Raw genomic sequence first — 10,761 nt, forward strand, 5'->3', positions numbered from 1 at the left:
AACAAGCACAGAAAAGATACTCAATGTCATTTGCCATTAACCAAACCAAAAAACTAAACCCACTGCCATCGAGTCAATTTCAACTCATTGCAACCCTATAGGACAGAGTAGAACTGCCCCATAGGGTTTCCAAGGAGCCGCTGGTGGATTCGAACTGCCGATTTCGGTTGGCAGCCGAACTCAAATCAAAACGACAATGAGACACCACCTCAGCCTCATTAGAATGACAATGATCAAAAAAAGGAAAACAATAGGTGTTGGCAAGGTTGTCAAGAATCTGCAGCCCTCATCCATTGCTGGTAGAAATGTAAAATGGTGAAGCTACTGTTGGAAACAGTTTGGTGGTTCCTCAAAAAGTTGAACATAGAACTACCATATGACCCAGTTATTCTACTCTTAGGCATATACCCAAGAGACTTGAAAGCAGCAACATTAACAGTCACATGTACACCGATGTTCATTGCCGCAGTTTTCATAATAGCCCAAAGATAGAAACAACCGAAGTGTCCATCAGCAGAAGAATGGACAAACAAAATGTGGTATATAAATACAATGGAATATTACTCAGCTATAAATAGAAACAAATAGCATGCCACAACATGGATGAACCTTGAAACATTATGCCGAGTGAAGTAAATCAGTCCCAAAAGGACAAATAGTATATGATCTCACTTGCATGAAATAAGCAAGTATATACAACTAAAACCAAACCCATTGCCACTGAGTTGATTCCAACTCATAGTGACGCTATAGGACAGAGTAGATCTGCCCCATAGGGTTTCCAAGGCTGTAAATCTTTACGGAAGCAGACTGCCACGTCTTCCTCCTGCAGAGCAGCTGGTGGATTTGAAACACCAACCTTTTGATTTGCAGCAGAGCACTTAACCACTGCACTACCAGGGCTCCTCTAGCAAATATACAGAAACCAAAATTTAATAGTGGTTACCGTGGTTGCGAGTGAGGGGGGCGGGGAGTTTTTCTTCAGAGGGCAGTGAGTGTATGCTGATGGTGGTGGAATAATTTGGAAAGGGATAGTGAGAATGATTGCACAACTTGAAGAATCGGTGACACTGAATTATACATGTAGGTATTGTTGAGAAGAAAGAGAGAGAGAAAGAAAGAAACAAACCTAGGACAAAAAGCATCCATTCAGACAAATAAGGCCACATGTATCAGTAAAAAGAACTTTATACTGAGGATAAATAACAATAAAAACATATACGTTAAACAACTGATAGACTTAAAAGGTGAAGTGGATGAGTTTACAATAGTAGCTGGAAATATTCACACACCCCTCTCAGAAGCCGAAAGATAAAGCTGAAAGAACAAAAGCCAGGATATAGAACATCTGAATATTTAATAAGCTTAAGCTAATATACGTAAAACTGCATCCACAAACCTAGAATACAAGTTCTTCTGAAAATCACATGAAACGTGTAAAAATGGATCATGTACTAAGCTATAAAGGCATATTAATAAATTCCAAACAATTGGTATCATACTGTTCAGTTATCTAAATCAAATACAATAGAAGTAGAAATCAATGAGACAACTCCACATGTCTGTGTAGTGTTTTGAAGTGTCCCCCAAAGATTCATGTCCACCTAGAACCTCAGAATGTGACCTTATTGGAAGTAGGGTCTTTGCAGATGGAATTGGTTAAGATGAGGTCACTCTGGATTAGGGTGGGCCCTGTATGAAGAAGATAGGACACAGGGACAGACACAGAGAAAAAGGCCATGTGAAGATGGAGGCAGAGATTGGAGTGGCCAAAAGCCATTAGAAGCTAGGAAGAGGCAAGGAAGGATTCTTCCCTGGAGCCTTCAGAGGGAGCACAGCCCTGCTAACATCTTAATTTCAGACTTCTAGCCTCCAGAACTGTGAGAGAATAAATTTTTGTTGTTTTAAGCCACCACGATTGTGATAATTTGTTACGGCAGTCCTAGAAAACTAAAACGGTCTGAAAACTAAAAATCATACCTCTAAATAACCCATGGAGTAAGAATGATGTAAGGGAGATTAAGAAATACTTCGTATTAACAGACAAAGACATGTAAAAACTGGCAAGATGTTGCTAAAGCATTTCTCATTGGAAAAATTACAGCTTTGAATGCATTTCTTAGGAAACAAAAATTGCAAAAATAAATGAGGTAAATGTTAAAAGAGCTTTAAAAAATAACACAGTAAATCACTCCTCCCACCCAGCCGCCCCCAAAGAAGAAGGGTAATAGTATAGATAAGAGCAAATACCAGTGAAATGGGGCTGGGGGAGGAGCAATAAATTCGATTCACAAAACTAAGTTTTTGAAGAGGAAAAAAAAAAAAAACCTAAGAAGATAGAAAAGCTCCTGACAAAGAGAGAAGAACAAATAAACAAAATATGTAAAAAAGTGAAGAAGTAACTAGCTATAGCCAAAATAGTTTTACAAAACTATAGAAGAGTATTGCTGTATCAGGATGCTTTGGGCTGCAAATAATTTTTAAAAAATCTAAAATGATTCTTAAAATAAGGAACTTATTATCTTATTAACACATGTTACAGGGTAATTCAGGAACTGGTTAATTGCAACTCCATTAAATCATCAAAGCCCGCTTTCTTTCCATCTTCCATACTTTTCTGTCCTCAGTGCAGCAGCCTCATCTGCAGACTAGCGGACATAAGACAGCTGTAGCAGCTCCAGGCTTCACATTAGTCACAGTAACATTCGTAGGTAGGAAAGGGCTTGTTTCTTTCGGTGTTTTCCCTTTTGTCAGAGAAAAAAAAAATCTTTCCTCAAAGCCTCTTCCAACCACCCCCCCACAACGGTCCCTTCTACCTCACCGCATCATATACTGTACCCACATCTAAGCCAATCACCAACAAGAGAGAGGGGACCACCATGTTTGACATAGGCCAAATCTGAGTCACTTCCCAAGGCTTGGATGGGCTCATACTTTCCTGAAGCATATGACTTTGAGTGGAGAAGAGTGGAGGAATGGGGAATGACTGTTTGGGAGACAGCCAACAGTGTCTGCTATTGTTGTGAACAAATTTATGCCAAAAAATTTTGAAAACCTAAGAAAAGTAGATAAATTGCTTGGAAAAATATAACATGCCAAAAACAAGAAGAAGAAAAAGAAAATTTGAAAAAACCATTCACTGATTCATTCATTCACTGGATAAGTAATTACTGAGTGCCCAGAGAGGGCATGGAGGTTTTGGGGCCCTCGTGGCGCAGTGGTTAAGAGCTTGGCTGCTAACCAAAAGGTCAGCGGTTTGAATCCACCAGCCGATCCTTGGAAACCCTATGAGGTAGTTCTACTCTGTCCTATAGGGTTGGTATCAGTTGGAATCAACTCAATGGCAACAGGTGTCCTGGTGGTGCAGTGGATAAGAGCTATGGCTGCTAACCAAAAGGTCAGCAATTCAAATCCATCAGACACTCTTTGGAAACCCTATGGGGCAGTCCTACTCTGTCCCGTAGGGTTGCTATGGGTCGGAATTGGCTCGACGGCAATAGGTTTGTTTTTGGTTTATTAAGAGCTAGGCATTGCTGAAATGTTCTGCAAATAAAAAAGTCACCAGCCCAGGATGGTTTTGCAGATAAATGCTGCCAAACTTTTAGAGAAGAGCTAATTCCTATTTTATTCAAGTTTTTCCAGAGAGGAGAAAAAGTTGCCCACCAATTTGTGAACCTAGTTAGTACAGCCTTGATTTTATAACCAGCTATGGATGCTATGATAATTACAGGCCAATTTTAATTATAATTACAGATGCAAAATTCCTAATTCAAAAAACTCAACTAGAATTTATTTTAGGAATGTAGAGATGGTTTAGAGTCAGATAAATTGATCAAGGTAATTCACAATATTATCAGAACAAAGAAAAATTACAATAATCTCAATAGATTAAGAAAAAACACATACCTGTGATTAAATTTCATAGAAAACTAGGACTAGAAGGGTGCCTTCTTAACATGAGGAAAGTTGTCTACCAAAAACCTACAGAATAAATAAATAGAAAGATATCCCATGTTCACTGATTGGAAGACTTAATATAGCTAAGATGTCAATACTACCCAAAGTAATCTATAGATTCAATGCAAACCCCATCAAAATTCCAACAGCCATCTTTGCAGAAATGGAAAAACCAATCCTCAAATTCATATGGGATTACAAGGGGCTCCAAATAGCCAAAGCAATCTTGAAACAGGACAACAAATTAAGAGGACAAACACATCCCAATTTCAAAACATACCATAAAGCTATAGTAATCAAAACAGGTTGGTACAGATATAACAGTAGACATATAGACCAATGGAATAGAATTGAAATTTGGCTTAGGCTGGGTTCTCTAGAGAAACAAAACCAGTGAAGTGTATATGTGTGTGTGTATATATATATGTGTTTGTGTGTGTGTGTGTGTGTGTGTGTTGTTGTTGTTGTTAGGTGCCGTCAAGTCACTAGTAACCCCATGTACAACAGAATGAAACACTGCCCAGTCCTGCACCATCCTCATGACCATTGTTGTGCTTGAGCCCATTGTTGCAGCCACTGTGTCAATCCATTTCATTGAGGGCCTTCCTCTTTTTCACTGACTTCTACTCTACCAAGCATGATGTCTTTCTCCAGGGACTGGTCTCTCCTGATAACATGTCCCAAGTACTTCTAATGAGCATTCTGGCTGTATTTCTTCCAAGACAGATTTGTTTGTTCTTCTGGCAGTCCACGCTATATTCAATATTCTTCACCAACACCATAACTCAGAGGCATCAGTTCTTCTTCTGTCTTCCTTATTCATTGTCAAGCTTTCACATACATATGAGGCAACTGAAAACACCATGGCTTGGGTCCGGTGCACCTTAGTCCTTAAAGTGACATCTTTGCTTGTTAACATTTTGAAGAGGTCTTTTGTAGCAGATTTGCCCAATGCAATATGTTGTTTGATTTCTTGACTGTTCCTTCCGTGGGCTTTGATTGTGGATCCAAATAAAATGAAATCCTTGACAACTTCAATACATTCTTCTATTATGATGTTGCTTATTGGTCCAGTTGTGAGGATTTTTGTTTTCTATATGTTGAAGGGTAATCCATGCTGAAGGCTGTGTTCTTTGTTCTTCATCAGTAAATGCCTCAAGTCCTCTTCACTTTCAGCAAGCAAGAACGTGTCATCTGCATAACACAGGTTGTTAATGAGTCTTCCTCCAATCCTGATGCTGCGTCCAGCTTCTCGGATTATTTGCTCAGCGTACAGATTGAACAAGTATAGCGAAAGGATACAACCCTGACGCATACCTTTCTTGACTTTAAACCATGCAGTATCCCCTTGTTCTGTTTGAACAACTGCCCCTTGATCTAAGTACATGTTCCTCATGAGCACAATGAAGTGTTCTGTAATTCCCATTCTTTGCAATATTATCCATAATTTGTTATGATCCACACAGCTGAATGCCTTTGCATAGTCAATAAAACACAGGTAAACATCTTTCTGGTAATCTGTTTTCAGCCGTGATCCATCTGACATCAGCAGTGATACCCCTTATTTCATGTATGTTTCTGAATCTGGCTTGAATTTCTGGCAGTTCCCTGTTGATGTACTGCTGCAATCACTTCTGAATGATCTTCAGCAAAATTTTACTTGAGTGTGATACTAATGATATTGTTTGAAAATTTCTGCATTCTGTTGGATCACTTTTCTTTGGAATGGGTGCAAATATGGATCCCTTCCAGTCGGTTGGTCAGGTGGCTATCTTCCAAATTTCTTGGCACAGACGAGTGAGCACTTCCAGCGTTGCGTCCATTTGTTGAAAAATCTCAGTTGGTATTCTGTCAATTCCTGGAGTCTTGTTTTTCACCAATGCCTTCAGTGCAGCTTGGACTTCTTCCTTCAGTGCCATTGGTTCTTGATCATATGTTACCTTCTGAAATGGTTGAATGGCGACCAATACTTTTTGGTGCAGTGACTGTGTATTCCTTCCATCTTCTTTTGATGTTTCCTGCGTTGTTTTGTATTTTCCCCATAGGATCCTTCAATATTGCAACACGAGGCTTGAATTTGCTTTTCATTTCTTTCAGCTTGAGAAATGCTGAGCGTGTTCTTCCCTTTGGTTTTCTATCTCCAGGTCTTTGCACATTTCATTGTAATACTTTACTTTGTTTTCTCTAGCTGCCCTTTGAAATCTTCTGTTCATCTCTTTTACTTCATTATTTTTTCCTTTCACTTTATCTACTCTACATTCAACAGCAAGTTTCAGAGTCTCTTCTGACATCCATTTTGGTCTTTTCTTTCTTTCCTGTCTTTTTTATGACCTCTTGCTTGCTTCATGTATGATGTCCTTGATGTCATTATACAACTTGTCTGGTCTTCAGTCATTAGTGTTCAGTGGGCCAAATCTATTCCTGAGTTGGCCTCTAAATTCAAGTGGGATGTACTCAAGATCATACTTTGGCTCTTGTAGACTTGTTCTAATTTTCTTCTACTTCAACTTGAACTTGCACATGAGCAATTGATGGTCTGTTCCACAGTCGGCCCCTGGCCTTGTTCTGACTGATGATTGGGAGCTTTTCCATCATCTCTTTCCACAGATGTAGTCGATTTGATTCCTGTGTATTCCATCTGATGAGGTTCATGTGTACAGTTGCCATTTATGTTGTTGAAAACAGGTATTTGCAATGAAGAAGTTGTTCGTCTTGCAAAATTCTATCATGTGATCTCCGGCGTCATTTCTATCACCAAGGCCATATTTTCCAACTACTAATCCTTCTTCTTTGTTCCCAACTTTTGCATTTCAATATCCAGTAATTATCAGTGCATCTTTATTGCATGTTTGGTCAATTTCAGACTGCAGAAGTTGGTAAAAATCTTCAATTTCTTCATCTTTGGCCTTAGTGTTAGGGGGTAAATTTGAATAATAGTCATAGTAACTGGTCTTCCTTGTAGGCGTATGGATATTATCCTATCATTGATGGCATTGTACTTCAGGATGGATCTTGAAATGTTCTTTTTGACAATGAACATGGAGCCATTCCTCTTCAATTTGTCATTCCCGGCATAGTAAACCATATGATTGTCTGATTCAAAATGGCCAATACCAGTTCATTTCAGCTAACTAATGCCTAAAGTATTGATGGTCATGTGTTCCATTTCATTTTTGACCATTTTCCAATTTTCCTTGATTCATACTTTGTACATTCCATGTTCTGATTATTAATGGATGTTTGCAGCAGTTTCTTCTCATTTTGAGTCATACCACATCAGCAAATGAAGGTCCTGAAAGCTTGACTTCATCCATGTTATTAAGGTTGACTCTACTTTGAGGAGGCAGCTCTTCCCCAGTCATATTTTGAGTCCCTTCCAACCGGAGGGGCTCGTCTTCTGGCAGTATATCAGACAATGTTCTGCTGCTATTCATAAGGTTTTCACTGGCCAATTTTTTTCAGAAGTCGACTGTCAGGTCCTTCTTCCTAGTTTGAAATATTGGTGGCAAAGCTTCCAGTATCACAACAACACTCAAGCCCCCACAGTATGATAAACTGACAGACATGTGTATATATGTATATGTATATATACATACATACACATATATGTATATGTGTATACATACAGAGAGAGATTTATATCAAGGAAATGGCTCATGTGGTTGTAGAGGCTGGAAAGTCCCAAGTCTGTGGGTCAGGGTGGAGGCTTCTCTTGACTCATGTAGCCTCAGAGGCCAACAAATCCCAAGATCGGCAGGTAAGACGGCAAGCCACTGGCTGACAGGCTGGGGAGGCTGATGAATCCTAAGACTGGCAGATAAGACAGTAGGCTGCTGGTGCACAGGCTGAGGAGGCTGATGAATTCCGAGACTGGCAAGAAAGCTGCTAGCTCAAGTCCCAAGAACCAGAGGTCAGATGAGGATCCACAGCAAGCAAAAACTGGAGAGTTTTGCCAGAAAGTCCACATATATTGGATGCAGTCCACAACCCCAAGGAAACTACCTTTCAGCTCTTTGGCTGCTCATACCAGATCTCATCATGGAAATGATTACCTTATATCAGATCTCATTATGGAGGTGATTACATCATTACACAGCTGGCAAACTACATCATAACTGCCAAACCACTGAGAATCATGGCTCAGCCAAGTTTACACACAATGTTAAACACCACAAGAGTGCAGAAATAAACCTATACATTTATGCTCAATTGATTTTTGACAATGGTGCCAAGTCCAGTTAATGGGGAAGAATAGTTTCTTTAATAAATGGTGCTGGAACAACTGTATTTCCACATGCAAAAGAATAAAGTTGGACCCATACTTCCACCATAAATGAAAACTAACTCAAAATAGATCAATGACCTAAAGAACTAAAACCATAAAACTCTTAGAAAAAAGCCTAATGCTTCAGGACCTAGTTTTTGACAATTAATTCTTAGATATGATATCAAAAACTTGGGCAATAAAAAACAAAATAGATCAGTTGGACTTCAACAAAATTAAAAACTTTGTGCATCAAAGGACATTAGTAACAAAGTAGAGAGACGACCTACCAAATGGGAGAAAATATTTGGAAACCATATATCTGATAAGAGTTTAATATTCACAATATATAAGGAGCTCCTACAACTCAACAACAAGAAGATGAAGAACCCGATTGAAAAATGGACAAAAGACTTGCTAGACATTTTAGCAAAGAAGATCTACAAATGGCCAGTAAGCATATGGAAAGACGCTCAACATCATTAGTTATTAGGGAAATGCAAATCAAAACCACAATGAGATACCACTTCACTTCCACTATGATGGTTATTAAAAAAGCAAAATAGTAAGTGTTGGCAAGGATGTGGAGAAACCTCATCCATTGCTGGTGGGAGTGTAAAATGGTGCAGCTGCTGTGGAAAACGGTGTGGTGGTTCCTCAAAAAGTTAAACATAGAATTACCATATGATTCAACAAGTCTACAATAAACTTTAAAAAATCATACAGCAGACATCACACTTAATGAAAAAAACTAGATTTCCCATTAATATGGAAACCAGACAAGCATGTCTTCCATTACCACTACTGTCCAACGTAGTACTGGGAACTTGGTATTCAGTAGAGATGGCATCACAATTCAAGGAAGAAAGAATAGATTATTTAATAAATGGTGGTGGGGAAATTTGCTCATGTTGTGGAGAAAATGAAAGCAGTCTCTTATCACACAGTATAAAACAAAACAAAACAAATCAAAATACCTCCAGGTGGACTAGAGACCTAATGTAAAAAATAAAGCTATAAAACTGTTAGGAGAAAAATGTAGGCAAAATGCTGCTGTGACTGGGATCGGTTAGATTTTCTTAAAGAGTAAAATTGACAGATTTGACTACCACAAGATTAAAGATTTCTGCTCGTATCGGTTAGATTTAAGTTTACCTCTGAGAGACAGAACTCCAAATAACTATAGTTTTTAAAAATTTAAAAAAAAAAATGTTTTCTCTCTTACAAAGTCTAGAAGTCAGTAGCCCAGGGCTAGTATCAAGGATCCAGTCCTCCTATCTTATTCCCCCATCCTCAGCACATGGCTTCCACCTTATGATCCAACAAATACTCCAACCAGTAAAAAGGAAAAAAGGGGAAAACAGAAGGCTCTTTCTCTTCCAGATTATTTCCTGAAAACTTTGCCGTACTTTATCTTATATCCTATTGGCCAGAACTTAGCAGCATGGCTGCAATAGCAAGACATGCTGGGAAATGTAGTCTTTATGCCAGGAAGCCTTGTGTCAAGTTAAATATCAGTGTTTTGTTTATTTGTTTGTTCGCTTAACTAAGGAAGGAAGGGAGAGAGGTTGTTGGAGGACAGCTAGTAGCTGTCCTACAAAGAAATACCATAGACAGAGTTAACTGACAATTAACAGACTGGGATAATATAATTTTAGTGTATATGACTGACATTAATATCTGAAACATACAGTGAATCAGAAAAAAAAAAGGAGAGAGAATTCTATATAAAAATGTGGAGAGGATATGAGCAAACAATCCACAGAAGAGGAAACCAGAATGAATAATAGATAATGAGATGTTTAACCTTAATATTAATCGGAGAAATGCAAACTAAAGTGATAAATGGATACTTCTATATACCCAAAGATAAAATATGGGCTAATATTAAACTGTCAAAGATGTGGGGAAAAAAATGCACTGCCATCGAGTCAATTCCAACTCATAGCAACCCTACAGGACAGAGTAGAACTGCCCCCATAGGGTTTCCAAGAGGCGGATGGTAGATTCAAACTACTGACCTTTTGGTTAGCAGCTGTAGCTCTTAACCATTGTGCTGCCAGGGCTCTGATGTGGGGAAAATGGAATGCTTATGTACTACCAGTGGGAGTGAAAATTGGAGCAGCCATTTTGGAGAGCTTTTTAGAGATATTTAGTGATATGGACGATGGGCTCAAACATAGCAATGATCATGAACATGGTACCGGACTAAGTAACATTTTGTTCTGTTATACATGGGCTCACCACGAGTCAGAGTCGACTCAACGGCAGCTAACAACAACAAGTGATATGGACAAAGTGCATATCCCTTTACACTGAAAATCATGTATATAAACGGCAGAGCAATTCTTGCTTAAGTACACAAAGAGATATGCTCAAGATGTTTATGCAGAGTGGTTTTTTATTTTTTTAATTGTACTTCGGGTGAAGGCTTACAGAACAAATAGTTTCTCGTGAAACAGTAGTACACATGTTGTTTTATGACATTGGTTAACAACCCCACAACGTATCAACCCTCTAACTTCTCAACCTTTTTTTTT

This window comes from Trichechus manatus, unplaced genomic scaffold (genome assembly GCF_000243295.1).
Source record: "Trichechus manatus latirostris isolate Lorelei unplaced genomic scaffold, TriManLat1.0 scaffold00048, whole genome shotgun sequence".
NCBI classification, from domain to species: Eukaryota; Metazoa; Chordata; class Mammalia; order Sirenia; family Trichechidae; genus Trichechus; species Trichechus manatus.